The 14707-nt window shown below is 46.2% G+C and overlaps 1 protein-coding gene across 1 annotated transcript in view; it reads right to left on the reverse strand.

Moving 5' to 3' along the window:
- Positions 1–14448, reverse strand: part of LOC146830145 (uncharacterized) — a 61497-nt gene extending 47049 nt beyond the window's left edge. The window contains exon 1 of the mRNA XM_085604396.1: positions 14359–14448. The gene's annotated coding sequence lies outside the window, so the exon portion shown is untranslated. The remainder of the gene's footprint in view (positions 1–14358) is intronic.
- Positions 14449–14707: the final 259 nt, after the last annotated feature.

Raw genomic sequence — 14707 nt, forward strand, 5'->3', positions numbered from 1 at the left:
TACTTTTAAGTTGTACATGTCCTGATAGAAAAAAACTCTTAACCTCTTCTATGCCCATGACGAGATAGTCTCGTCATGGAGCGCGGTTGCGCTGTGCCCATGACGAGACTATCTCGTCATGGACCCCGCCCGCTAATGAAAGGCCCGGCACAGGAGGGGGAAAGGGCGGGGCACTCAAGGGGTTAAATTCGTTTTTACTATCTCTCCTATAGGATAACATTGGGGTTACCTAACTACATTTAACAAGCTGTAATTTACAAATGGGGACAGGTAACCAGTTCATATTTTGCTTATTTGGAATTGTAATGAAAAATCTTCTCTTATGGCAAAGTCAGATTTTTAGCTACAATTTTAAATAATGCCACACTATAAAAGTTGGCATTTTACTGCCTTAGCAATTTATTGCCTGTAGCCTGTCCGTGTGTCCAACTACTGGGTGCAGCTGACAGTTGGGCTTTATGTATTCCTTTTAGAAAGCCACACACAATAGAGAGCTTAGGTGTGCCTGGATGGGCCATACCTGGCAGGATGGGAGGGTGGGGATGGGCACAGCCCTACTTACACTTGAATAGGCTATGTCCTGCCTCTACACAACGGGCTGCATACTCCTGTAGTCAGTGCAGAGCCAGGGCGGGTAAGGCAGGAAGCATGTGAACTTCATAGGGAAACCTCTAGAAGCTTTTCCCACTTCAAAGGAACAACAAGGCATAAATATCGGCCCTCAGACACCATCCCTTCAGTACACTTCTGGACTTGTGGCAAACCGGCCAGGAAGAAGGCCTGTTGTGCTGCTGATAGGACTGCCACTCTGCTGGACTACTGTCTTGCCGGATTACTGCCTTTCTGCACTGCTGCTTTGCTGGATTGCTGCCCTGCTGACTGCTGCCCTCCTGCCGGAGTCAGAGGGACTTGCACCCGAGCTCAGAACTCCCAGAGTGACCCCAAGGACTAGTCAGCTAGCCTCCCGTTCAGAGCCAGAGATACCAGGCTCCCAATCACCTGAGCCAGATAAGCAAGCCCCTGGTCCCCCAGATGGTGCCCCTCTGGTCTTGGACCCTTGGAGTAGCCACAGAGAGGCTGAATTTATATTTTTAGGCTGTTTGTGGCAGACAGGCCTGTTGGTGCCAAAACCGTGTCGCTTGCACAGTTCGTCAATTCAATGCGAGATAGCTACGAGTGTCACCTTGGGCTTTTTAGTGCTATTTTCACTTAAATCTTTAAATTGCGTATCCCCGGATCTACTGATTGGATTTTTGTAATTTTCATATCTGTTTTTTTATGAAAATCTATTCTATTTTTCTAATTTGGTGTGAGATTATTTTGGTGTAGTGTTTTTTTTATTGTATTAATGTTTGAAAAGATGCACAGATACTTTACAAAAATTGCCTATATGTTAAGCCTGACTGGCCTGTGCAAGCTACCAGATGGTTGAGCACAGGTTGATTTGGGGTTTGCTTGTGACTTTCCCTGACAAGGATTGCGGTTGCTGCTGAGTAGGATTTTACCCCTCTCAACCCAATTTCTTACTAGTACCCTCCTGCATAATTTGATGAGTGGAGTGTAGTAGGACATTGAGCAAAGGACGGCTCAGTACAGCTGATGGAGAAAACATATTTACGGAGGAAGGAATGGGCTTATGTTATTATTATTTCTACTCTTTTCTCCATACTGAGTTTCTGAGTTTACTTTTGCATCTTGGAAACCATGGTTGGGAAAGGTAGTGAATTGCCATTTTTACATTCACCCCAAACCTAATCAAAGAAACAGAGACATTACTGCACCCCTAAAGCACTATCATTTCTGAATGCGTCAATATTAGTAAATCACAGCATATAAGCAGCCAAAAGCCATCACATATTTTGAGATCCTCCTTAGGGTTGAGCCAAGCCCTACTTATTGAATGGATATCATGTGTATGATGATGAATCAAATATTTTCAATACTTGGGTTTAATCAGTATGTGAAACTGGATCTTGAAAGCCCAAGGTCCATAAAAATCAGCAAGAAGTGGGACCATTCTGAAGTCTCTATTTCAATTAACTTGTGGGTCTTCAAGGGGGTCTGAACACTATTTCTATCTCAGTTATGCACATCATAGATTTCAAAAGAAGAATCAGACTGTTGAAAGTGTGGAGTAAATTGTTGGTAGGCAGCACACCGCTTTTAAGGAGTTCCATGAAAGGAACAGTGTGACTGGTGGACAGAACACACTTAGCCATTGTGGTGTCTGGATCTGCTTCTATTGGCTGCAGTTTCACCCACCCGTTTGTCAATTGGGTTTATGCAGTCAAAGGGAGCCATTTAGAGCAATGCTCCTAAATGGCACCCGAGGGCCGGATGCACCCGCTTGAGGGTGCCTTTGGCCTGCTCATGTGGCAAAGAAACATATAAAAGTCCCTTCTGGCAGTAGCAATCAAAGCCCCCTGTGCTCACTCACAGATGGGAGGTGGGCTATGGCCACAAACAAGACATTGTGGATGGCAGGAAGGCAACATTCCTGCTTTTTGGAGACCACAAGCAGGAAAGAAAGGCATGCACTGTGCAAACACATAAACTGTGCAAATGAATCAGCAGATGTGCTGTAGTATCTTGGAGGAAGGAGACGGGTATCTTCCTGTGCCGTGAGGTGGGCTAGGCTCAGACTTGCACCCGGAGCTCGCTTGGGCAAGTTATTGAAAGCAAGAGCAGAAATGCACCTTTCAATAAAGGGAGGCCTGGTGTTACAGCAGACTAAGGCTCAATTCATTGTCAGCATCTCAGAAGTAAAAAGCGTGTCCAGGACGCAGCATCTTAAGTGAAAGAAGCAGATGGCGTGCCGTTACAAGCAGTACAGTAGTCCAAAGATACATCCCATGGCCTGTCAGTCAAAGTCTTGCCTAATATGGGAGAGCCTATTTTTTCACATAGCAGTATTCTATGACCTGCATTTACAGCAGCACCTGAACTATTTGATGAAGCAGCCCCTCCGCCTTTCGGAGCTGGGTATGAGTATGGCTGATGCAGTGGTCGAAGTGGGGAAAAAAACAGTAGGGTAACTGTGGGCGGTGAATGAGAGGGCGGGAATAAACCGAAGATTGGATCAGTGGGCGGAGTCGGATGTGTGGCTAGAAATAGCAAAACATATCAATTTTTAGTACGTTTGGCATTTCACTGACCAGTTACAGCTTATAATGTTCTTTAATTCAAACAATGGAAAAACATGTTTATTTGAGGTTTAATATATAAGTTGTTTACATTTAATACATTTACAATCTGGGACATGTTTCCAATCACAGAATGTTCCAAATACGCTTATAAGTGGAATCAGACATTTGTGTCCGAGCCATGCAGTTTCTTTCATCGGCACTTCTCCTCCCTCTTTCTAACCATTTCTGAACATAAAATTCAGGTTTAAATTCTATGACAGGAGCCCCCAAGATTTTTCTGAACATTATAGAAGACAGACGATTGATTGATATTCTGTTCCGCAGTGGTGTGAGCACCTCATTCATTACACTAAAGCCCCGTTCACATTCAGCAGTGGAGGTGCAAAAGGTGTCTATAATATGCACTAATGGTTTCAGGCTTCCAGGGATGCAATTTTTATTTTGTTTGTACTCTCTGAAACTAAGGATGTACTGCCTAGTATCAAATACCTGCAACCTGCTACAACGGTTTAGTAATTCTGCCTCACAATATAAGATGTCTACTGGATCTGGCCAATAAACTGGTTGTAAGAGTTTCATTCTATGTACCAACTCTTTGTATTCCATTTCGTCATTGTTTGTGGTTGTGCATCTAGAAACATTTGATGCATTAGTCAGTCATCCTTTTTCGCAGGTTATTTGCTAAGCTCCTAAAGAACTGTGCCCTTTTGATGCTAACACAGCCTTTGTTCTGTTGCAAACTGCATCCGTTCAGCAGCATTTAATGCGGTTGTAGCAAAGGGCCCAGGTGAACCAGCCATTGATTCAAGCACTAAAATCTGCATCTGTATTGAACGAACCACCTCATATATGGTCATATCACGCCGCAGCAGCCTTCTGGATCGGTCACCCAGCTGGAACTTTGCGTTGTGCATGTACCATGTTGCAAAGTGCAAGCATGATGCAAGGCCCTTGTAAACATTCCCCTTAGACAGGTGTGCATGCAAATCCTGCATTGCCAATCCTTGGTGAGTTGCATTAGTACTGCTGGAACAAGGCAAATGGAAGCACCAACGGGTGAGGCGGACTGGCCTCAAAGGTCCTGTGAGCTCAGTGGCAAAGTCACTGCTGCTCTAGGGTGTGCTGCTTTGTAGGTCTGCCCGCAAGACTGGAGGTGACCTTCAGTATGGATTGTGGTGGACAGGGCTTCAAGGTTAACCAATACTGGCCACCGGTAAGGTCCACCTGCTGGTGCTAAGAGACCAGGGCTTCTAAGGTCTAGTAGGGCCTTCTAAGGTCTAGTAGGGGAATGTGCTACCTCAGGAGAGTGGTCTGATGGACTAGTCATGAAGGCTGAATCAGGTTTCCCAGTTCAAAATTCTGTAGCTCTGGCCATAGTGCCACATCCTATCCCCCGAACACCCTTCTGCCCCACTGAGTGAAACTCGCACTGTCTTCAGCTGCAACCCAATTCTGCCCCATTATAAACACCTGGATGTGACTCAGATGTGAAAATGCAAACACTCATAGGGAATGCAGGATTATGTAAAGCATTCGAAATATAATCAGGAACGACATATTACCTTAACACTTTTACTCTCATTGTTCAGAAATCAATGAGTATTTTTTTGGCCCAAACATTGAGGACATGAATACAGGGCTCCTCCTGTACACATGTGTTAAGCAGGGCTCAGAAGAGAAAGGGCCTCTTCAAGAGAATCTGATCTGACTCACGGAAATCCACAATGGCTCCTTTATATTCATGTCAGCTAGCTAGCTGCTCAAACATAGTATAGTACATATGTATTCAAGTGTCCTGAAAAGGATACCTTTTGAATTGTGCTGCTTGGCCAACTATTCTACTCGCAAAAAACAAGAGCGATATTGGCGTTGCAGCGTAAAGCGCTGCCGATGGGCGTGAGATTTTGTAGGAGAGTAGATTTGAGAAGGGGACTTGAAGCCCCGCCCCTCATTTTTATTGGCTGGCGTCACCGTTTATGCTAGACGGTGGCCTGCCATTGGAAATGAGGGTTTTCTGTTGACGCCCTTTGGCCTCCGATTCGGACTGGTTCGCCTGCTTTGCTGCTGTCGCAAAGCACTTTCTTATCTTTATGGGGCCATGTGTTTCTAGATAGAAACACATAGCCCCATAAAGACAAGAGATCGATGCTTGTTTTCTTAAACATGGTGGTTTGGAGTAATTAGCCGGAAGGTGATGATAGGTCGTTACTTGGGAAGATGAGAGGCTGTGTGTTGTAACTAACTTGTAACACTGAACAAAACTGTTGAATATTAGAGAAACCACAAAGCAGGTTGTCGTTTTACAGCGCGTGCATTCCCACAGCGATGCAGGACGCCGACGTTGCTTTAGATGACTCGTATGCAGGGCCGGCTTTAGGGCAGTACAACTGGTGCGGCTGCACTGGACGCTGACCTGTGGAGGGTGCGCCAACCTCTATGTTTAGCAATAGTTTAGGTGTCCCCTCATGTTTAGCAACACCCCCCTTATGACCTACGCAGACTAACACGAAACCCTAATGTATTTCTGCACAGAAACCTTAATGCACCCTGCGTGCAGAACGCCAGCATTTGTCACCCATGTTCACAGCTGAACAGAGGCGCAGGCACGTACAGTCCAACCCGGAGTGTCTCATATGAAGAGAATTCAAGTATACGTACAGTACCAGATAAAGCTCAAGGGGTATTCGAGAGATGATTTTAAGATGTACAGAAGGCTGCATGGATGAATAGATGTAGGTTTCATGTACACTTTATGCACAGGAAATAGAATTCGAAGTAGAGAACAGAGCAGAATGCTGGCACCCATACAGTCATTGGCCTCTCCTTGGTACGTCCTTTCACATCTAGTAGTCAAAGGCCATAAAGTGGAGGACATTTTTTTTAGAACTGGGGGAAAAAACAGTCACCATGAACAGCAGGTGCTAGCCTTGTAGTTTGTGTTTCTATCACCTGGTCCTGTTTAATTCTCACTCGATACTCTCTCTCATTCTTGAGCGCTTCCCACGTGATTACTGGCAAATCTGAACTTCTGTTTAAGATTACTTTGTTAGGTGTGGCGAATCGGAGTGTCCAAAGGATTACTGAGTGATGTGAACTTTAGAAAAAGAAAATAACTCAGTTGTTAGGTCTCGGGACCATCCGGTCGGCAGACCGGAAGTCCGGAGATTTAATGTTATTGAGAAGAGGGGCTTGCACCCGCCCCTCTTCTATCCTGTTCTCCATTGGCTGGCCTCTTAAATGCTGGCCAGCCACTGGAGAAGAGGTCCAGTCACTCCGTTGAAGGCCCGTCTTTTTCGGATCGGGGGGCGTGTTTTTTGCGTTCCGTTTCGTTAACTCCTAAAACACGCCCCCCAATCCGAAAATGCCGCTGCCTTTACTCCCGCTCCACATGCGCCTCAGATTCCTGACAACGTTCATTATTTTCAGTCATTGGCAGTTACAAACATCCGGTGTTCTTTATGCGCGGTAACTGTGGCATGATAATCTGTGCATCGTCGAGCAGGGAAAGGTCTGCGTAAGACTGCGCTGCAGCCGTCAGTATCACTAACCAGCTGTCGGAGGTTAGATTTGTTAAACTGCAATTAGTCATGTCATCCCATTCTTCCACCATGTCTGTGAATCAAACATGTGTTCACTGCGTCTACTAAACAACTGATACTAGTTTACTTTTACTTCACAAACGCATAGACGATGTGACACAAATTTCATCTAAGAGTGCGTCCACTACACAGGCTCAAAGAGGTGAGCGCGTGCTACGGCGGTCCGTGTGCAAAGCTCAGAATCGAGGTCCAGCAGGGCTGATTCCCCTATTCATCATTCCGTTCTAACAGTTGAAGAAAGGCGTAACACAGCAGATAGAAAATATCCGTAACTTAGAGTGTCATACTGTTATTGCTGCTAAAAAAAACCTTCAGATTGAGCAGTAGTTCGGTTTCACTGCTGAATTTTTAAAAGAAAAAGCCTTTTCACTGAGCACTCATTTCAGCCAGTGCACAGCATTAATAGTGCCACATTGTAGAAAATGAACCGGAAAGACATTCTGCCTATTAAAAATATCAGCTGATTTAAGGATAAAGTGTTTTCAGTCCCCAGCTTCCCCCCGCCCCCCTAAAAAAGAAATCGGTACCGGCAAATTCTCCATTTTGTGCGCAGTGGCCTTTCTACGGCCTGGAATGACACTCGCAGCATTTACGATCGGACACCTTTAATTTAAATTTTTTTTTTTTTTTTTTTTTTTTTTTTTTTTAATCGGGTGGTACAGCTGAAACAAGGTCAGGTACATGCATCAGTTACCTGTGCCTCATACTTTCTTATTGTTTAAAATTTGAATTAAAGTCGCAGATGGTGGATTGAACAAACATTAGGAGCGCAACCCTTCCCTCACTGAGCCACCCCTGCCACCGAAGATGGAAAAAACAAACATTGCTGCCAGGGCGCCCCCTGCCTCACTGTCCTCACAGCCTCCGATCAGTGTCACCGAGAAGCATTAATTAGATGCAATTTATTCCCTTTTTGCTGCTTGGAATACCAGATAATCACAGGGTGTTAATTGAAGCCAGCCAGACACTTAGCTTTCTTAAACACCGCCAGCACTTTCTGCTGGGAGCATGTTGTGGGTTTTTTAAGACAGATAAATAACAGTTCAGACGGGGCTGCTACTCCTGTAGTACTCTTTTACATACTGTTAAATGCCTTTGTGAACTGTCCCCAAAACATCTAAAAAGGGAATAAAATGAGAATATTAAGGTAATAGGCATACTCAATCAGTTCAAATAGAAAGGAGTGGTGCCCTTTTTGCACTTCTACTAATAAAGAATTCGACGTTTGAGATCTGAGTCACAAAGAAATGTAAGAGTACATAAAATATTACTCCTTAAGTACTACTTTCCCTACTCCAAATGTTTTTGCAAATCATCCCCCGAACTCCCTTATAACGGTTGGGATCACTCGCTACGCTCGCTTGCCACATGCCACTCATCCCGAACTTTTATGCCTCACCACTTTCATATGTCATCAGCCGCCACTGTTCTACGCCCAGGCTTAACAGTTGTGACAAATGCATCATTGCTGGGTTGGGAATGGTGTGTCCTACAACTTGAGAAGATTGGTGAAACGTGTGAGAATCAAATCAACTGTCATCCAGATGCTGCAAAAAAAAACTTTTCATGTGATATTCCTGGTTGAATTTGAGCTTAAAATGAAAGCAAAGAAACTCTGGATATAATGGTCCCTGTCTCTGTAAGTGAGAGTGCTTCTCAGACCTGCTAGTAAGCTCAGGTCAAAGCCATAGGTCAACATGTTTCATGCATTAGGTGGTCATTGAGCGATCTGGTGGCATTTCGTCCGGCCCAACCATTTATACAAACGGGTAGATGTGACCTAATATTCTCTGCAGAGAGAGGAGCTCAATGACTCAAAGCCCCACACTGTGAATATCTGATGAGGTGCCGACTGACATCTTACCACCACTGGCGAGCACTGTTCTAATAAAGTGCTCGAATTGTGAAAACCCTCCTGCAATTCAGGGCAAATCGACCTACCCGATTGCGAGGATGCCAACACAGAGCACAATTTGTCAACTCTGGGCAGTGCCCACTATCTCCTATCCCCGTCCTTGCCTCAGAAGGTGTGGTGTCCATGCCATGAACATTACATGTGATTATGCTGACTTTGGTCATCCTGTTGTTACAACATAAGAGTGGGCCCCAGAGAGACCCATAAACCACATGGCGACAACCACAAATCTAGGCACCAGAGCCACATTTCTTGGAAAGGAATATGATAGCACACCATATGACTCTGCAAACTGCAACAATAGAACCTACAACACACAGGGCAACACTAGAACATGTAATCACCCCGACTGAAAATTACCTCTTCTGGACCCTTTCTCTGCTGTGCTAAGTATGTATGTAATATTGTGTCAAATGCAGTCAGATAACGTGTAGACTCGAGGAATGCCGTTATATGCCCCCACATTTTACACAGTCTCCATAACTTCTCAGCCATTAGGAGAAAAAAGTGACAGCTACCAGCAACCCAACACGTCTCAGCAGCTTCCTGATGTTACAGACCTAACCATACAAAATCCTGAGACCAATGAGTAATCATCATGGCAAACCTAGAGAAAACCTCAACAGCTTCCTTAACTTTCCGTTCTTTTGCGAGGCAGAGAGTAACGACTACGGCATGAGTGTTCGCTGACCAATCGCCCCCACTATGGCCACCTCAGAAACCTTTCTGATAATCTGTCAATTTTTATTAGTCATTTATTTTTTAAATGCTTAATTTTTAGTGATAAATGCAAAGATCTAGAAACAACGGTGCCACTTCTGCTTTGGCTCCCAAGATCAATGTGTATGTGTCTAGATCCATGTGTGTGTGTGTGGTTCTGTACGTGTGTGCGTGTGGCTGTGTGTGTATGTGTATGCGGCTCTGTGTATGTATGTGTGGCTCTGTGTGTGTGTGTGTGTGGGAGGCTCTGTGTGTGTATGTGTGTGCCTCTGTGTGTGTGTTGCTCTGTGTGGGTGGCTTTTTAGTAGGTGGCTCTATGCGTGGGTGGCTCTGTCTGTGTGTGGGTGGCTCTATTTGTGTGGCTCTATTTGTGTGTGGTTTGCTCTATGTGAATAGCTCTGTGTAGGTGGCTCTGTGTGGGTGGCTCTGTGTTTGTGGGTGGCTTTGTGTGTGTGGCTCTGTGTGTGGGTGCAAATGCAATAGGTCTCGCATTTGAGATAGATTACGCTATTGACATTGTAAATAACAATGGCGTTTCTTTAAATGTTTTAAAAATAAAAACACACACAAAAAAAATGTCATGAGCAGTGCCAATAGCTCTAACTTTAACAATGCCGAGACCATTGCATTGTAAATGCTTGTTTTTTAAAATGTTGCCCGTGTCATCCCATGTCTGGGAAAGGTTGAAATTGGTCCTTGAGCAATAGGGATGGAATCCAAAGATTAAGACAAGGAAGACTTGGAGTAATGCAGATTTTCATTCCTGCATCGGGGAGCTGGTAGATTTAATACTCAACTGAGCCCATTTGCTGAGGAACTCGCATTCAAAGCGGAGAATGAGTAGAATATCAATGCCCATTCCATCCATGGCCTCTTATAGTAGAAATCCCTTGCACAGCGTGATAGAAGGCTTTGCTGCAACTGAAATTTCAGGGACCCTAATAGATTTCTCTTGGCTCCAGGCTGCAAAGAAAATAGACTGGTGCCTTGTAACTCCTCCATCAAACCTTACATAAAGTACACATCATTTGCGTTGGACAGTCCTGTCAGAGAATGGAATGGTTGTTGGTGAGTTCCCCTCGGCCTACCCTCCTGGTTAACACACAACTGAAAACATATGGCTTGGAATACTAATGGCTTCACCACCATATAAACATATATACCAAAATAGAAAAATTACAAGTAAATTACCCACAGCAATCTTAAACAAGCATTTGCAATGCAATAGGTCTCGCATTTACGCGAGTTTAAGCTATTGGCATTGTAAATGACAATGCTTTTTATTTATGTTTCAAAAACAAACATAAATAAAAGGCATTTTCATTTACAATGCCAATAGCTAAAACTCGTATAAATGCGAGACCTGTTGCATTGCAAATGCTTGTTTTTTCCAGGTGGCGACCGTCAGTCTGCGTGAACCCGAAAATAAAGGGCAGAGGAGGTCAAGGGCGGGGACACCAAAGTATCCTGACGTGACCATTGTATTGGTCACAGTGGGTGCAGGCAAGACGCGGCCCCACTAAATGAGGTGTGAATCACGGCAGCAGCAGGGCCATCAGAGGTAACAGTTTTTGTGCTAACCTAAAACTGATGGCCCTTTCGGTGTTGTTTTGCAGGCCCCTAGACACAGAGGGGAAGGGGGAGGAGGTCGTGGGCACTGCAGAGGCCTTCCTCGATGTGCACCACACAGGCTGAAAGATAAAGTTGAAATTTTAAAAGTAGAGCTATTCCTGCAGTCCCGGGACGCTTTTTTAAAACAGAGAAGTAGGGGAACGGACTGAAATAATTTTTAAAAGTAGGGGCACGCCGTGCCCTTCCGTTCCCGCCCACTTCTAACACTGGGCTGATGTTCAGCTAGTCCTCCTCTGGTGCACAGGGCCATTTCTAGGTGTTTTGCCGCCCCAGGCAAGAATTGAAAAATGCCGCCCCCTCCCTTTTTCTACCATCAATCACTCTCTCCCCCTGTCATCCAGGCTAGAGAGGCACACCCTCTACTGCCGAACCCTTCTATGTTACTCTCATTTACTATCAGGAAACACGATCACAAAAGTCAGTCCTGCAAACGACCTCAACGAAAGGCCCACGCCAGACCGTTACGGTAGCCATACACTCACAGAACTATGTACACGGATGCCCAATAGAGCCTTGTGTTTAAATACCACCGAGGCGTCAAGTGCACCTCGTTTTCAAAACCAGAAACAAAAAAAATAGTACTTTGCATTGCTCACTCACCCAGTACCTGTCCTCAGTACCCCACAGTGAACACAGTCTTCCGTGCTCACTCGGTCAGTACCTGTCCTCAGTACCCCTCGATGAACACAGTTTTCAAAGTCACTGTCAGTACCTGTCTTCAGTACCCCTCAGTGAACACAGTCTTCCGTGCTCACTCCGTCAGTACCTGCCCTCAGTACCCCTTAGTGAGTGCAGTCTTCAGGGCTCACTCGGTCAGTACCTGTCCTCAGTACCCCTCGATGAACACAGTTTTCAAAGTCACTGTCAGTACCTGTCTTCAGTACCCCTCAGTGAACACAGTCTTCCGTGCTCACTCCGTCAGTACCTGCCCTCAGTACCCCTTAGTGAGCGCAGTCTTCCGTGCTCACTCGGTCAGTACCTGTCCTCAGTACCCCTCGATGAACACAGTTTTCAAAGTCACTGTCAGTACCTGTCTTCAGTACCCCTCAGTGAACACAGTCTTCCGTGCTCACTCCGTCAGTACCTGCCCTCAGTACCCCTTAGTGAGTGCAGTCTTCAGGGCTCACTCGGTCAGTACCTGTCCTCAGTATCCCTCGATGAACACAGTTTTCAAAGTCACTGTCAGTACCTGTCTTCAGTACCCCTCAGTGAACACAGTCTTCCGTGCTCACTCCGTCAGTACCTGCCCTCAGTACCCCTTAGTGAGCGCAGTCTTCAGGGCTCACTCGGTCAGTACCTGTCCTCAGTACCCCTCGATGAACACAGTTTTCAAAGTCACTGTCAGTACCTGTCTTCAGTACCCCTCAGTGAACACAGTCTTCCGTGCTCACTCCGTCAGTACCTGCCCTCAGTACCCCTTAGTGAGTGCAGTCTTCAGGGCTCACTCGGTCAGTACCTGTCCTCAGTATCCCTCACTCAACACAGTCTTCAATGGTCAATTGGTGTGCATCAGTCCTGAGAGACCTTCGGTGAGTACCAATCCTCAGTGCCCTTCGCTCAGTGCCAGTCCGCATAATCCCTCTCCAGTGACAGTCCTCAGTGCCCCTCTGTTAGCAGCAGTCCTCAGCGCCAGTCTTCGGTACACCTTGCTCAGTACCAGTCCACAGTGCCCCTCTGTGAGTACCAATCCTCAAGACAGTCTGTGAGTACCAATCCTTGGTGCCAGTCCTCAGTGCCCTTCACTATCATTCAATCAGTGCCAGTCCTCAATGCCTCTCTGTGGTTAGCACCCCCTCAGGACCTCTCTCTCAGTGACAGTCCTCAGTAGTGTCCTTGCTCTCGCATCACTGGTGCCCCTTCCCTCTTGCATGGATCATTGAACTCTCTGTCCTCCTGCCCTTCTCATCCTACATGCCGGCACTCCCACCTTCACCCGGCAGCTCTCGCTTCTCTCACGGTGCCTCCCGCTTACCCTGGAGCGCTCGCTCCCTGCTTCCTCCTTCTACCTTTCATATGGCCGGGTACTACCTACACCCCCTCCTCCCTTGTTCAGACCCACAGAATATCAAGAACAAGAGTTTAGTTGGAAAAGGGGTCGTAGATAACCCCCGGACGTATTTATAAACAAAATTAATCAAACAATGAATATTAACAATTTTTACTAAAATGTACGCAGATAATCATATAATTGACATTTGATTACATTTGATATGTACAGATATCAGATGGCTATCCTTAACATAACTAACATAACTCTAATACAAGTTATTTGTATCCGAATCTAAGCATAACATCATTCATAATCATAATGGCAATCACTTTCTGCGTATCCATGTTTGAGCCTACGGCAAGGTCAATAACTGGTGTCAGATCCTTATCAATTAAACCCCGCCCTCCCACCTGAGTGCGCATGCGGAGAGGGCCCGTTCACCGTGAGGGTACTCCCCCCCCCCCAGTTAACCCTGTACGCTCTGTATACTATCTCCATCGGGGGCCCTTGCAGTTCTGCGCCCTTTACTGGCGCCATTGTGCACGTGCGGGGTGGCCAACCAGCCTAGGAAACGCGTAACTCTCCCCTCCCCCGCACCCATACAGCCACAACGGCTGTAACTGCCCCTGGAGAGTTCTAGGAGGGACGACTTGTCCCTCCCCCTTGGGCGACCCTATTCAAGAATGGCGCCGCCCCTAAGGACCTTAAATTTTCTGCTCACCAATCATGACCTTACCGCCACAGGCCAGCATAGTTGCCCAACTATCTGGCCCCCCCTACCCTCAGGCTAACTAGGAAGTCATGCCCTGCTTTTCAAGCCCACCAACCACGCCAGCAGATTCTCCGAGAGGATAGCATTCCCCACAGTTGATAAATGGACACCGTCTTTTAAGAAGCACAGGTCCACCCTGATACACCCGTGGGCGATAGTCTGCAATTGAGGAGACCTAAACAACCTCTCTATCTTGTTGTTGATACGTCTTACCGAGTGGTTCAGTGCCCTTACAGACTCCCCCCCCCCCATTGACATCTAGGTACCATCTGCGAGCCTGCGATGGTGCATCCCTGGCATGCTTTTGCTAACCAACCCACTTCTGTGATTATGGATTCCACCAGCCCTCTTCTACCTAGATTCACCAGATCATTCCCTCCCAGGTGTAAGATAATGATATCCGGACGGGGACCCCTTCTACTCAGCAAATCCCCTATAAAACCCCTGCATTGACTCAAACAAAGGCCCCCTTTCCCATAGAATGAGACTTTTAAACCAGCCTGCTCCGCTCTGTGCATGTAATTCCCTGAACAGAAAAATGTTTTCAAACGTGTCACATAGGAATGGCCAATAATCCAAACCACCTGTGTTCCTGACGCTGTCGGAGGTGCCTGTCCTTCCTTTGTTTGTTGCAGATGTTCCGACGCCAGTTATCCCCCTGCGTGACAGGTTCGAGAAACTGTAAAGATTAAGCAGAAAGACACGCATCATCACAGTGCACATGGCCCACTTACAACATGTGCAGCCGCACATAACGTTTGTAACAATTGGAGGACCACCTCCCAATTCTCTTGACATTGCTGCTGTGTAACCCCCTAGCTGTTGCTTTGGTCGCAGCCCCTATTCTAAACGAGTGAGTTCCAAAGCGAGCAGGATCTAAACCTGTCTGCTTAATTGCCATGTCCATGACCCTCTTAAACTGAAACCGGGTGA

Source organism: Triturus cristatus, chromosome 5_1 (genome assembly GCF_964204655.1).
Source record: "Triturus cristatus chromosome 5_1, aTriCri1.1, whole genome shotgun sequence".
NCBI classification, from domain to species: domain Eukaryota; kingdom Metazoa; phylum Chordata; class Amphibia; order Caudata; family Salamandridae; genus Triturus; species Triturus cristatus.